Source organism: Phyllobates terribilis, unplaced genomic scaffold, assembly GCF_046119375.1.
Source record: "Phyllobates terribilis strain yellow unplaced genomic scaffold, ASM4611937v1 Scaffold_5__5_contigs__length_657084704, whole genome shotgun sequence".
Classification (NCBI taxonomy): domain Eukaryota; kingdom Metazoa; phylum Chordata; class Amphibia; order Anura; family Dendrobatidae; genus Phyllobates; species Phyllobates terribilis.
In genome coordinates, this window is record NW_027362765.1 from 395964003 (window position 1) to 395980227 (window position 16225).

Sequence of the window (16225 nt, forward strand, 5' to 3'; positions counted from 1 at the left end):
TTTTAGTTTGTGATTGGTTTCTCTTCCTCCCATATTTTTATTATTTAAATTGTTTTGTCTTTGTTCTTCCTTTCCACTTCCAGTAGCAGAGATTTCAATAGTATTTGTCAGCTGTATGGCTTTTTCTGGCCTTTTGCTTCCCTTCCCCCATTGTTCTAGTTTAAAGCTCTTCTGATGAGTGTAGCAAGGCGACTTCCAAATACATGTTTTCCAGTCTTCGTAAGGTGCACCCCATCTCTAGCAAGTAGTCCATCGTATAGGTAATTCATTCCGTGATCCAGAAATCCAAATCCTTGTTGACGGCACCATCGACGTAGCCAGTTGTTCACCTGTAGAATCTTATTCCACCTCATTGTTCCATGGCCATCCACTGGGAGGATGGATGAGAAGACCACCTGCGCTCCCAATTCTTTCACTTTCTTGCCTAAGTCTTCAAAGTCACTGCAGATGGTTTCCAGGTCCTTTCTTGCGGTGTCATTTGTCCCCACATGTATTAGCAGGAATGGGTAGTGATCTGTAGGTCTGAAGAGTCTTGATATCCTGTCAGACACATCTTTAATTTTTGCTCCTGGAACACAGCACATTTCTCTTGAGGTTATGTCTGGTCTGCAGATAGCGGCCTCTGTTCCTCTTAACAGGGAATCCCCCATGACCACCACTCTCCGTTTTTTCTTCACAACATTCTTCTTTCTCCATCCAGGAGGATTCTGAGGGCTTACAAGGTTATTCATTGCTGGCAAAGTCTTATCTTGCTGTATTTCTTCATGGTTCTCCTGCGTGAGAGCCTGGTACTGGTTCCTGAGCAGTATGGGTGCTGACTGCCTCTCGATCCTCCTGCTTCTGTGGGTCACATGCTTCCATTCCTCTGTTTCCTCAGGTGCAGTTCGAATTTCTTCTCTTTCTGAATCATGAAGAGATAATTCTGCTCTGTCTAAGAACTCTTCACCTTCCTTAATGATTTTCAAGGTAGTTAACCTCTCTTCTAGATTTCGCAACTTTTCCTCCAACAGGGACACAAGCTTGCATTTCTGGCATGTGAAGTTTGGCTTTTCCACTGGCAAGTCTGTGAACATGTAGCAGGATATGCAGCTCACCAAATGGCTCCTGGACTCTTCCATGTTCTTACTGTTAATGTTCTGAAAACAGCGAAAAAAGCTTAAAAAAAAAAGCTTCAAAATGCGCGCGCCGGTAGGCGTGCGGTTTACCGATGTCCTCTTTTCAGCTCCAACAGCCAAAATCCAGTGTTCTTTGAGCTCGCGGAGACTCTTCACTTACCCCAAAATGCAGTGGGAATATGCAAATTATCTCCTCAGGACTCCTCCCCTGGTTTACCAATATATAGTAGGTGTAGTAATAATAATATTATAAAATAGCTCCAATTAGAAATGTAGTATAGATCTCCTGATTCACGATGTCGCTTACCCCATGTGCAGGGCATTGCAGTAGCTTAGGTATCCATGGTTACTACCACTAACAGCTGTCACTATTTGAGTGGTCATAACCATGGATACCTAAGCTACTGCAATGCCCTGCACATGGGGTAAGCGACATAGCGATTAAGAAGAACTATACTAAATTTCTAATTGGGATGTATTTGCTAATATTATTATTATTATACCTAGTACATATTGGTATATAACCTTGGAGATAGGAGAAATACCCCTTTAAGGAGTTAAGCCAGATTGATCCAAGACGATAACTTGTCTTTTTTTTTTTCCTTTTTAAAATTGTAATACCCTTTTCTTGGGTATAATCCTGTCCTCCGTTCACACTGGTGGGGCACTCCTTGTATTGTAGATAATGTTCTAGCAGTACTAATGGATTAATTATTAGCAAGGATGGGTTGTTAAATCTAGAGTTGATATTGGCTTGGAAGCTTCATGTAGACTTGGGAAATGAATGTTTATATAGGAATCTGCATCAGGCTCTACTTGGGTTACTAATTTAAACTGCTGGATTATTAAAGAGTAGCCATTGTTTTAATATTTATTTTTCTTACGTAAATCAACAGCACACATGAAAATAAGAAACTTTGTAATATCTTATTGGATAAATCCGCTAATTTTTCCTCCTTACTGATCTTTCACTTTCGATTCACGGGTAAAATGTGTTTTCAGTAAATACAGATTTCCCCATTACTGAGGTAGGAGATGACAGTTGGTGCTCATAAGATTCCATGTAAAGGGGAGGAGGAGGGAGGAGCTAGCAGAACACAGACATTCCGCTGCTAGTTCTCCTGAAATGTCAGTTACATTTTAAGTATTGTCAGTTAGACAATCAGTCAAATATTTAAATCTCATTTGTGAGGACAGAGGGAGAGGGATTATTATTTTTTTTTTAATGGTTCACAATTCTGTTCTGATTAATTTCTTAATATATCATTATAGTGTTTGTTTTTCTGATACATAGCCCCAAATTCCTTGCATAGATGTAGAAAGAAAGAGAACATACTGTCTACCTGCGGTCACCTGACTGTTACAGTCCTACTTAAAGGGATTGTCCACTTTACGGGGCAGCCATAGCTTAATCAATTCTGGGCCCCATATAAAATAATGGTGTATATGTTACGTGCCTGCTGCAGCCAATGAATGACCATTCGTCAGCTGTGGCCTTTACTATTTCATCAGAGCGGATTTCTTCCTTGATGGAATATTGACGAGCCGCAGCTGGCGAGTGGCCGCTGATGGAGAAACTCAAAAGGTTTCACACGTTTGCCGGTTTTGATCAAATCAGGGAGTCGATCGATCGGAGACAAGAGAACACAACCAATTCTGTCTGTGTCCCAGACTTGTCTGCTCTCAGATGCCTGGTCACAAGTTTTTATTACAAACCACAAAGATAAGGAAAGTGGGAATGGCTTACATTACATTACCTAAAAAGGAAGATATCCAAGTTGGGAATAACAAAGTTGTAAATTATGTATTCTGCTAAATTGCTTAGAGACTGGCTATATCTAGTTTACTATACTTTCGGAAACAAAGGAAGTCTTTAACACAAAGACAGCTCTATATTAGATACGCCTTATGTCATTTGCTGTTACGAATAACACTTATAAAGCTAATATTAAAATACAAAATGATCAAAGATATATCAGTTGTCTAAATAATAAAGCAAAGTATAAATATTTACCATAACACCACTCATTTGCTACAGCTGGCACATGACAACAATGTCACGTTACCACTGGGAACAGCGGCGCCAGCAACGCTGGAATAGCGCCGCTGTGCGTATGGACTGTTGTTATTTTATATGGGGCTCTGAATTGATTCAGCTGTGGTTGACCAGTAGTGGACCTCTCCTTTAGCTTCTTCAGGACTGCCCGGCGACCAAACCACGGGCAGCATGAATTGGTCTGGCTGCACGATTGCAGACAGGTAAGTTCTACAAAACACTCCAGCGTTTCAACTTAAAGTTTCCGGCTGGGGGCCATAAGCAGAGACGACTCTATTTCGTTGCTGCTCTAGTTGATGGCTGGTTCTTTTCGGTGTGTACATAGGGAGAGATCTGACAATCACCTGAAGCGATGCAGGTAGAAAACAGCCGAGGTGGCGCTGGAATAGCATCATCTCTGCCTATGATCCTCGGCTGGATCTTTAAATTATGTTTCACCTGAAAAACCTGGAGTGTTTCAGTAAAAAAAAACATACCTGTCTGCAATTGTGCAGCCAGGCTCTGAATCATGCTGCTCATAGTTTGGGAGGCAAAGATCAGCTGATAGGTTTCCTGGAAATACCTCTTCTAATTCTCCAGCACTGTATGCTAATCCGGTCTGATGAGTGTCGCAAGTCTGTGAATGGCGCATCTGCATATATATCCTCCGGTCCCGGCTCAGAAACTGGTGAATCCCCTCAGCACACAGAGTAACTACAGACTTACCGATTTGGACTGGACAACCTCTTTAAAGATGGTGCTTTAAGTGTACAGTGGTGGCCAAAAGTATTGGCACCCCTGCAATTCTGTCAGATAATACTCAGTTTCTTCCTGAAAATTATTGCAATCACAAATTCTTTGATATTATTATCTTCATTTAATTTGTCTTCAATGAAAAAACACAAAAAGAATTGTCCTAAAGCCAAATTGGATATAATTCCACACCAAACCTAAAGAAGGGGGTGAACAAAAGTATTGGCACTGTTTGAAAAATCATGTGATGCTTCTCTAATTCGTGTAATTAACAGCACCTGTAACTTACCTGTGGCACCTAACAGGTGTTGGCAATAACTAAATCACACTTGCAGCCAGTTAACTGTTATGATAGGCTACAAGCACTAAGGAAAGACAGGAGATCTGTCCCTACAATAGAACTAAGCTAGATCCCTACGATGTAACGGGGAACCTGATCCTGCGATCAGACCCGCTAAAGTCCTCAGCTAGTCTGAACGAAGACCTATAGATGTGAGGGAGGGATCCCTACAAGAACTAGGGACTGCGAGAAAGATGGACACCTCCTAGCAGAAATTGTAGAAGTAAAAAGACAAACACACAACATAGAACATAAAGGTCAAAAGACCTAGCTAAACTGACTGAGAAAGGTTACAAAGCACCTGGCTAGCTTAAGAGTAGAAATTACAATGAAGTCCAGCAAGGCCAGAAGGGCGGAGCAGGATTAAATAGGCAAAAAGGTCATGTGACCAGCAAGATAGAAAAAAACTAACAGGAGAGTTCTAACAGTACCCCCTCTTCTAAGAGGATCCTCCGGATCCCCTAGGCCCAGGCTTATCAGGAAACCTCTTGTGAAACGCTCTGACAAGTCTGGAAGCAGAAACATCATCCGCCCTCACCCATGAGTTATCCTCGGGACTGAAACCCTTCCAAGCGACGAGATACTGCAAACTCCCCCTATACCGTCTAGAATTAAGGATGCAGGAAATTTCATATTCCCCGTCCTCCACCACCGGAGGAACAGTGGCAGTGGCGTCTCTATCTGATACATCAGCTTTTTTCAATAGAGAAACATGAAACACCGGATTAATCTTCCAGGAGGTAGGAACCTCCAACCTAACAGCAGATTGGTTAACTATCTGAAGTACCTTAAAGGGCCCTACAAACTTGGGACCCAATTTTTTAAAAGGAATCCTCAACCGCAGATTCTTAGAGGACAACCAAACCATGTCACCAACCGTAAACAAAACCTCTTGACGTTTCCTGTCAAAGTACCTCTTGGATTTTTTGTTAGCCTCCTGAAGATTACCACGCACATCCGTCCAAACTCTCTCCAAATCACCGGAAAAACTCTCCTCCTCAGGCACAGCCGATACCAATTTGGAGAATGACCCAAAAGACGGATGTCTCCCAGAACAACAAAAAAAAGGTGAACACCCAGCAGAAGAGGATGTATGATTGTTAAGAGCAAATTCAGCAAGTGGCAGAAACTCAGACCACCCCTCTTGATTGTCTGCCACAAAACAACGCAAGAACTGCTCAACATCCTGATTCTTCCTTTCTGTCTGGCCATTAGACTCAGGATGATATCCGGATGAAAACGACAAATGAACTCCCAACCTGTCACAAAAGGCACGCCAAAAACGAGCCACGAACTGAGGTCCCCTATCAGAAACAATGTCAGTAGGAACACCATGGAGTCTGACAATTTCCTTGACAAAGGCCTTAGCGAGTGTCTTAGCACAGGGCAGTTTGATGAAGGGAACCAAGTGACACATCTTGCTAAAACGGTCCACGACCACCCAGATGACCGTGAAACCCTCAGAGGAGGGAAGGTCAGTAATAAAGTCCATAGCCAGATGTGTCCAAGGTGCACTAGGAACCTCCAGAGGGCAAAGCAACCCCGCAGCAGGAGTATGTGAAGACTTAGATCTAGCACACACTGTACATTGACGCACCCACTTAATGACTTCCTTCTGCCATCCAGGCCACCAAAAACTGCGACCCACAAGTCTCTTGGTCTCAGAAATTCCTGGATGACCTGCCAACCGAGACTCATGACACTCAACAAACAAATCTCTCCTAAAGGTCCTAGGCACAAACAACCTCCCATGGGGAGTGTTAGATGGGGCATTCTCCTGTGCTTTAAGAATCTCATCTTCTAAAACGGAGTCCAATGCAGCAATCACAACACCTTCTTGTAAAATGCTCTCCTCCTCCTCAGCACCGACCATGGGAGAAAAGCTGCGAGACCACGCATCAGCTTTAACATTCTTGGTACCCGGGATGTAAGTAACGGAAAAATTAAACCGCGAAAAAAAAAGTGCCCACCTAGCCTGACGGGCATTCAAGCGCTTGGCAGCATCAAGATAGATCAGATTTTTATGATCAGTGAAAACCTGAATGGGAAATTCAGCACCTTCCAAGAGATGACGCCAGTGTTCAAATGCGAGTTTATTAGCCAGCAATTCCCGATTACCAATATCGTAATTAAGTTCAGTCTCAGAAAATTTTTTTGAAAAAAAGGCACAGGGATGTACTCCATCCTTGTTTTCCTGAGACAACACCACACTGACCCCCACAGAAGAAGCATCAACCTCAACCAAAAACGGCTTAGTCACATCAGGCTGCATAAGGATGGGAGCAGAGGTGAACCTCTCCTTTAGAAACACAAACGCTTCAATGGCCTCAGTAGTCCACTGAACCGTATTAGCACCTTTCCTGGTGAGATCGGTCAGTGGTTTAACAATAATAGAAAATTTTTTAATGAATTTTCTGTAATAATTGGCGAAACCCAAAAACCTCTGTATCGATTTCAAACCAATAGGCCTAGGCCATTCCTGCACAGCTTGAACTTTCACCGGGTCCAACTCAAAGCCCTCGCTGGAGATAATGTAGCCCAAAAAACTAATTCTCTGTACAGCGAACTCACATTTCTCCAGCTTAGCAAAAAGCGAATTGTCAATTAATAACTGTAATACCTCACGTACGCTCCGCCAATGAGACTCCAGATCAGGCGAATAAATCAGAATGTCATCCAAATACACCACCACATTTTTGCTGATTAAAGGTCTAAGGATGTCATTAATAAGATTCTGAAAAAATGCTGGAGCATTGGTAAGACCAAAAGGCATAACCAGATTCTCAAAATGACCCACAGGAGTGTTAAAAGCAGTCTTCCATTCATCACCCTCCTTCATGCGCAACAAATTGTATGCCCCCCGGAGATCAATTTTAGAGAACCACTTGGCCCCCACTAACTGGTTAAACAGATCAGGAATCAATGGCAGTGGCTAAGGATTACGTACAGTAATTTTATTAATCTCGCGAAAGTCCAGACAAGGACGTAAACCGCCGTCCTTTTTTTTAACAAAAAAAATCCAACAGCCACAGGAGACTTAGAGGATCTGATATCACCGGCGGCCAAGCTCGTCTGTATGTATTCCTCCAAAGCCTTTCTCTCAGGAATAGTAAGATTAAATAAACGACTTTTAGGAAGAGTCGCTCCAGGGACAAATTCAATGGTACAATCATAGTCTCCATGGGGAGGCAAAATTTGCGACTCCTCCTCAGAAAAAAATTTCCAAAAATCCTGAATAGGTACAGGTAATTCCCCTTTATCCACAGCAGCAATACGTCCGTTACAACACTTATCATAACACTTCGGGCTCCAGGACTTAATTTCATTAGTAGACCAATCCAGTACAGGATTGTGCAATTTTAACCAGGGTAACCCCAAAATTACTGGAGAAGGTAAATTATTTAATACTACCAAATCCAAAGTTTCTTGGTGAATACCATTAATAGTGAGGGGAAATTCATAAACCTTGTGAGTAACACATTTCAAGGGAGAGCCATCGACAGAAACCACGGCAATAGGGGATGACAAAGGTTTGGGTTTTAATTTAAGTTTTTCCAAGAATCCCCCATCAATCACATTCAGAGTAGAACCACAATCCACAAATACCCGAAATTCAATTAATTCTTCCTGAGCTGCAGTAGTAGCAGAAAGAAATACCCCCTTAGTGTTTAAACAGGCTATACGGGCGTAACTGACCTCTTTTTTTTTTCTTTGTTCATACGAAGCACACAGTTCTTAATGAAATGGTCAGATTTTCCGCAATAAAAGCACAAACCTTCAGAAAACCTGCGGTCTTTTTCCGGAGAGCGGGGTGACATCGCCCCAATCTCCATCGGCTCTCCAATGTCAGTACAGACCCTCTCAAGACTAGGAGCTGACATGGCAAAGGATTTATTCTCATTAACCCTTGCACGCAGTCTCCTGTCCACACGTATAGCTAATTGCATTGCCTCCTGCAAGTTTCCAGGTGTAGGATAAGCAATAAGCAGATCCTTAACACTTTCACCTAGCCCAGCAAGAAACAAACTTTTCAGAGCTGAATCATTCCACCCCACCTGAGCAGACCACTGACGGAAGTGAGTAGAATAATTTTCCACATTACCTGATCCCTGTCTCAAAAGTCTCAATTCCGTCTCAGCTGATGAGACAGGATCAGGATCATCATACAACAACCCCAAAGCAGAAAAAAAACTATCCACTGATCTAAAGCACGGATCACTAGGTTGGAGAGAAAAGGCCCATCCCTGAGGTTCTTTGCGCAAAAGTGACATTATGAACCCTATACGCTGTGATTCATCACCAAAGGATCTGGGTCTCAAATGAAAATACAATAAACAAGCATTTTTAAAGGAAAAAAAATCTTGTTGTTCACCAAAAAATAAATCAGGCAATCGTACCTTTGGCTCCACAAAATGCGCTCCAGAACAGCTACTCACGTGTTGTTGGAGCTCGGCCACCTCCAGAGAGAGTCCCTGCAGGCGTTGAGCCAAATCCTGAACCGACACCATGATGGAAACTGGAGGTCTTTCCTTAGAGATATTTTTGGGCTGGACTTACTGTTATGATAGGCTACAAGCACTAAGGAAAGACAGGAGATCTGTCCCTACAATAGAACTAAGCTAGATCCCTACGATGTAACGGGGAACCTGATCCTGCGATCAGACCCGCTAAAGTCCTCAGCTAGTCTGAACGAAGACCTATAGATGTGAGGGAGGGATCCCTACAAGAACTAGGGAGTGGGAGAAAGATGGACACCTCCTAGCAGAAATTGTAGCAGTAAAAAGACAAATACACAACATAGAACATGAAGGTCAAAAGACCTAGCTAAACTGACTGAGAAAGGTTACAAAGCACCTGGCTAGCTTAAGAGTAGAAATTACAATGAAGTCCAGCATGGCCAGAAGGGCGGAGCAGGACTAAATAGGCAAAAAGGTCATGTGACCAGCAAAATAGAAAAAACCTAACAGGAGAGTTCTAACATTAACATGGATTAAAGTTGCCTCAACCTCTGTCCTGTGTCCTTGTGTGTACCACATTGAGCATGGAGAAAAGAAAGAAGACCAAAGAACTGTCTGAGGACTTGAGAAACCAAATTGTGAGGAAGCATGATCAATCTCAAGGCTACAAGTCCATCTCCAAAGATCTGAATGTTCCTGTGTCTTCCGTGCACAGTGTCATCAAGAAGTTTAAAGCCCATGGCACTGTGGCTAACCTCCCTAGATGTGGACGGAAAAGAAAAATTGACGAGAGATTTCAACGCAAGATTGTGCGGATGGTGGATAAAGAACCTCAACTAACATCCAAACAAGTTCAAGCTGCCCTGCAGTCCGAGGGTACAACAGTGTCAACCTGTACTATCCGTCGGCATCTGAATGAAAAGGGACTGTATGGTAGGATACCCAGGAAGACCCCGCTTCTTACCCCGAGACATAAAAAAGCCAGTCTGGAGTTTGCCAAAACTTACCTGAGAAAGCCTAAAACGTTTTGGAAGAATGTTCTCTGGTCAGATGAGACAAAAGTAGAGCTTTTTGGGAAAAGGCATCTACATAGAGTGTAGAGGAAAAAAAAAGAGGCATTCAAAGAAAAGAACACGGTCCCTACAGTCAAACATGGCGGAGGTTCCCTGATGTTTTGGGGTTGCTTTGCTGCCTCTGGCACTGGACTGCTTGACCGTGTGCATGGCATTATGAAGTCTGAAGACTACCAACAAATTTTGCAGCATAATGTAGGGCCCAGTGTGAGAAAGCTGGGTCTCCCTCAGAGGTCATAGGTCTTCCAGCAGGACAATGACCCAAAACACACTTCCAAAAGCACTATAAAATGGTTTGAGAGAAAGCACTGGAGACTTCTAAGGTGGCCAGCAATGAGTCCAGACCTGAATCCCATAGAACACCTGTGGAGAGATCTCAAAATGGCAGTTTGGAGAAGACACCCTTCAAATATCAGGGACCTGGAGCAGTTTGCCAAAGAAGAATGGTCTACAATTCCAGCAGAGCATTGTAAGAAACTCATTGATGGTTACCGGAAGCGGTTGTTCGCAGTTATTTTGGCTAAAGGTTGTGCAACCAAGTATTAGGCTGAGGGTGCCAATACTTTTGTCTGGCCCATTTTTGGAGTTTTGTGTGAAATGATCAATGATTTGATTTTTGCTTCATTCTCTTGTGTTTTTTCCTTGCAGGAAAATTAAATGAAGATATTAATACCAAAGAATTTGTGATTGCAATCATTTTCAGGAAGAAACTGAGTATTATCTGACAGAATTGCAGGGGTGCCAATACTTTTGGGCGCCACTGTATATGGGGAAAACCTGGTGACTAGTTCCCTTTAAATACTTTTATTCTGCCGATGGACTAAAACTTCCGGGCAGTCCACATATTACTCTGCAGTGACGTTCTACAATGTCATTGCACAGTAAGCAGCTGCACGGGAGAGGAGCCGGCTGTCAGACACAGCCAGACTTCCCAAAGAGAAGGCAGAGATGGTTTAACATAAGTGTTGCAAAAAAGGGCAGCGTGTCGCACAAAAGCAAGCACAAGGATGCAGTTCATCACAGGGTCTCGGCAAAACGCAACCATAAAACTTTCCCAACACTCGAAGCCAGGGTTCTACAGGGGTCAGAAATTAATGGTCTTTCTGGACCAAAGCTTAAAGAGAGCCTGTCTTGCTCCTGGATTTATACCAAAAGCAATGAAATCTATGTTTGTTTATTTTTTATCTCAGGATTGCAAAAGCTGAGACTAATAGTTTTATGATCTGTTATGTTTTCTGTTTAATTTCTTTGAGATGTTTGTCCACATTTTGTAGTCTTTTAAACAGCAAGCCCAAAATTGAGTTGACCTACACACAATAAAGAATTTTTTTTCCAGAAGAGCTGGGCTTTTGGACAAGACACCATAAGCCCTCATTCAGACTTCTGATTTTTGCATACTAGTGTTATCTGTGGTTTTCACTGATCGCACTCGTACCTGTGTTAGTCTATGGGAGTCATTCACACGGCCATGATTTTTCGCTGATCGTGCGGTCCACGGAAAATCATGGGGACATGTCCGATTTTGATCCAAGGGTTGGATCAAAATCTGCAGTCCAAGTATATTGATTCATGAAAAAATCAGACCGCACTCGAATGAAATCCAAGTGCGGTTCGATTTTCACAAACTGTCAGAATGAAGAAGGTGGGAAAAAAATGTTTTCCCTCCACCTACGAGAAAAACATGAAACTCTGATTACACTAATCAAAATGTGATCCAAAAAATCAAGCCGGTTTTCTCGTATGTGGAAAAACTGGACGTCTAAATGAAGCCTAAGTGTGTACGTGAGTGTCCAACATAATGGCGTATATAGGTGTACAATCTTATGGTGTCAGTACAAGCGGAGCCGATGGGGTACCATGGCAGCTGGGGTCCTGAAGACACCTATCCCCGCCATCTTGGTGCTCCTATTAAGCCCAGCTTACATTCCATTGTATATACAACTAGCAATGAAAGGATCACAAAATCAAGTCTCCAAAAAAAGAACTAAAAAATAATATAATAATAATAATAAAAAAAGTTCCCAGTTGAAAAAGTAAGAAAACCTTTTTGGTAAAGTCATGACTATAAAATTCAGAACTATCAAAATTGAAAATTATTTAAACTGTACAAAATAAAAAATCAAAATGCCATAATAGTCATTTTGGTTTCTTCACTGCACCCAAAAAATACATTAAAAGATAACAGAAATTAAATGTGGTAAATCCCCCAAAATGGTATCAATAAAGCACAAAAAAACTGTTAAAAAAAGTTCTGAATTTATTTTAACAAAAAGCCTTATCAGTTTGTATTGCTGTAATAATGCTGACCTGGAGAATCATATTTACAGGTCATTTTATATTTTATTTCGTAAAAATAAACCCCCCAAAAAACTATGGTGAAATTGCTTTTATTTCAAGGTTTCACCCCACTTGTAATTTTTCCCCTTTTTTCAGCTCATTATATCTTAAAATTACAACTCGTTCCACAAGAAAACAAAAAACAAGCCCTCGTATACTATGTGGATGGAAAGTAAAAAGTTATGTATCTTGAAAGAGGGGAAGGGAAAAAATTAAAGTGCAAAAATGGAAAATTGTCCCGTCATGAAGGGTTATTTAATATCCAAAAAATAAAAATGTCCCTCCGAAGTAAGGAAATTAGGTAATTAGTGTATGGCTGGATAGATGCAGGTGAAAGTTTGCACCAAGGTAACTTGCTCTTTATGACAAAGTGATAAGAGTGATTACTTTTCCTCTCTAATTATTAACAGATGAATGATACACCTGCGTTGGACTATTTGTACATTGGACCTCGAGGTCCTTCCTCCTGTTTATAGCGACAACCAGTGACTACTGGTCTGACAAGGCATGACACTGCAGATCTCATGATTTCATTGCTTACTCATCCTAAGTGTTTTTTCTATAAGTAAAGCGCCATGGAATAAATGGCGCAATAATAATAATAATTGCAGTTCATCATGAAATTGGTAAAAAATACAGATTTGGGTATAAATTGGCATAATGATAAAAAAAAAGATGCCCATATTCCAAATAAATGTTACTTTTAGCATAGCTTTCTAAAAGCATCTTATGTGGATGTAATAGGGAGGGAGAGCTTCTTCAGGGGATACTGCTTCTTCAGGGGATACTGCCAAGTAAAGGCACCCATACTCATAAGGGCTCATTCACACTTAAGTGACTTTTCTCTTACTAAGATATGGTTTACCATCGGAGTTTCATTATTTTATTGCGTATGAGATTTCTAAAGCTTCTCCTATCAAACAGACGTGGAAAGCGGACAGAACTAGGATTCCATCAGATGCGGTCTGAATTTATCATGGATCTTTACCGTGATTTCATCCGCGATACAGATAAAAAATAGACAAGTCTCTGTTTTTTTTTGTTTTTTTTTTGCATGTTGACTATAATGGGTATGAATTCTATCTGAGAAAAACATGCAGAACATGGACATGAAAACAGAAGGATGTCTGAATGAGCCCTTAGATATAGGTTGGCTATATCTGTATGGTGGTCAACTGCCTTTGCACCCAACAGAAGATACCAAAGACAAAAGGTTTGGGCATGTTAGAATTTAATATGTCTGATCTTTTGGTTTCGTACAAGATAAGTGGTCTGGAATCGGCTTATTTCTGCTTATTTCACACTTACTATTGAATTAAGCATGTCAGATTTTTTTCTTAAACTGAGTTGTCTGCTTAATATCATAAACATGGGCGTAACGACCCCCAGGACCTGGCAGACCAGGGGTCCGCCGACACCAGCAGAAACTTCAACTGATGTGCTTCCTCGGATGCTCCTTATACTTTATGGATGACTATAGGAGTGCATTATACTACATGGATAACTATGGGAGTGCATTATACTACAGTGCTGCTCACCATTATTGGCACCCCTTCATTTTTTTCATAGACTGTACAATATCTTCAGAAATAAATGGAAAAGTTTTATCCTCAGGATTTTTTAATTTGTGGTCCAAAGTAATACAACAATAAAACATTGTTTTTCAACTTCCATGTTGCAATTTCAAGGAAAAAAAAGAATAAATAGAATGTGCAGCAATAAAGGCCCAACCTAATTAATACTTGGTTGAACACCCTTTGGCATTGCTGACAGTCTCCAAACTTTTCTTGTAGCCATCTATAAGCTTCTTGCACTTCTCAGCTGGAGTTTCCTCCCACTCTTCTTTTGCAGTTTGTTCAAGCTCTTGAATGTTTGCAGGGTTCTTTTTCCCAATGGCAGATTTCAGCTCGCTCCAAAGATTTTCAATGGGATTGAGGTCAGGACTCATTGCTGGCTATTTTGAAAAGTCAATTTTTTCTTTTACAACCATTTCTATGTACTTTTGGATGTGAGCTTTGGGTCATTGTCTTGCTGGAGGTAAGATCTTCGACTGAAACCATGTTTTCTTACACTGAGTAGGACATGTCGCTCTAAAATCTTTTGATAATTCTCTAATTTTATGATTCCTGTGATATGGTCAAGGCTTCCAGTACCAGACACAGCAAAGCAACCCCACAGCATTATGGATCCTCCACCATGCTTAACTGTTGTTAAGGTGTTCTTTTCCTTATAAGCTTCATTGTGCCGTCTGTAAACAAACTCTTGCTTTGCATTGCCAAAAAGGTCTATTTTTGTTTCATCTGTCCACAGGACATTTTTCCAAAAGGATTGTGGCTTATCAAGGTACTCTTTGACAAAGATCAGTCGTTCCTTTTTATGTCTTTTCTTCAGCAATTGTTTCTTCCTTGGCTTTCGCCCATAAAGCTCAACTTGGCTTAGTGTGGTGCGTATGGTACGTGTTGAAATCATGACCCCAGACTGTTCCAGGTTGGCCTTCAGGTCTTTGGATGTTTGATGTGGTGTTTTTGCCACCATTCGCACCAACCTTCGAAGAAATCTCTTGTCAATTTTCCTCTTTCCCCCACGTCCAGGAAGGTTCTTGACGGTTCCATGCTTGGCAAAATTCTTAATAAGCTTGCTCACTGTTGAAACTGGGATACCAAGATCTTTGGAGATGGCCTTATACCCTTTGGAAGTCTTGTGTTTACTAATAATAGCAGTTCTGATGTCCTCAGACAGCTCCTTTGTCTTCACCATTTTGACAAAGGAACAGGGCCTACCATGTGGCTTTTTAAAACACTGAAGTCATCATTTATTGGCTAATTCATGTCACATGGGCACCGACAATTAATCACAGGAGAATCTCATTTGTGATTTACCACAGGTGAGTCAAAATGTGTTTCCATAATAAATTAATGTAAAGGTGCCAATACCAGTGACACAGCAAGCTTTAGGTTTTTCTGTTTTTCCTCCCATTATTTTTGGCTTTAAATTATTGTTTATCCTTTGCTCTTTTGTGTTTAACACGAATGCGCTATACAAAAAAACTTAATTCATTTTTTTTAGGAGATATTCCACATTATGTACTTAAACTTTATGTGTGCCAATGACGATGAGCAGGACTGTATATGGAGGAATATGGGGTGCATTATACTACATAGTTTACTATGGTGTGCATTATACTTTATGGATGACTATGGTGGTGCATTATACTTTATGGATGACGATGGGGGTGCATTATACTTTATGGATGACTATGGGGTGCATTATACTTTATAGATGACTATGGGGTGCATTATACTTTATGGATGACTATGGGAGTGCATTATGCTACACGGATGACTACGGGGGTGCGTTATACTTTATTGATGACTATGGGGTGCATTATACTTTATGGATGACTATGGGGATGCATTATATTTTATAGATGACTATGGGAGTGCACTATATTTTATGGATGACTATGGGGGTGCATTATACTTTATAAATGACTGAGGTGCATTTTACTTTATGGATAACTATGGGGTGCATTATACTATGTGGATGACTATGGACTGTGCATTATACTTTATGAATTACTATGAGGTGCATACTATATATATTATTCATGATTGGGTTGGCTGGTCCAAATCTTGCATCGGGGGCCCATCAGACTCTAGTTACGCCACTGATCACAGAGACTTAACCGATATTGATCTGAATGTCCGATCAAACTCTGTAATGCAAGTCTATGGGTCCGTGATAAAATCAGACAGCGCTCAGATGCCATCATGCTATCTGTTGTTCACAGACTTTTTGATAATAGAAGCTGGATAAACTTTTTTTTTCCATCCAAGTAAAACTATTTAAACTCAGACCAAAATCTGATGATGGAAATGTTGGATGAACAAATGTTTGTAATTTGGAATAATTTCCAAGAGGAATAAGACTGAAACAAAGGGAAGGATCGATGGTGACCTTCTAGGTTCTATTAGTATTTCTATATAAATAACAATTCTGGAGATTGGTGGAAAGACCAAAGGGAACAACAGGGGATAAATAAATGAATATTAGCCCTGACTGGGACTGATGTGACATGCTAAGGACTGTTTTCTTCTACTACTGTGCTTGCTAGG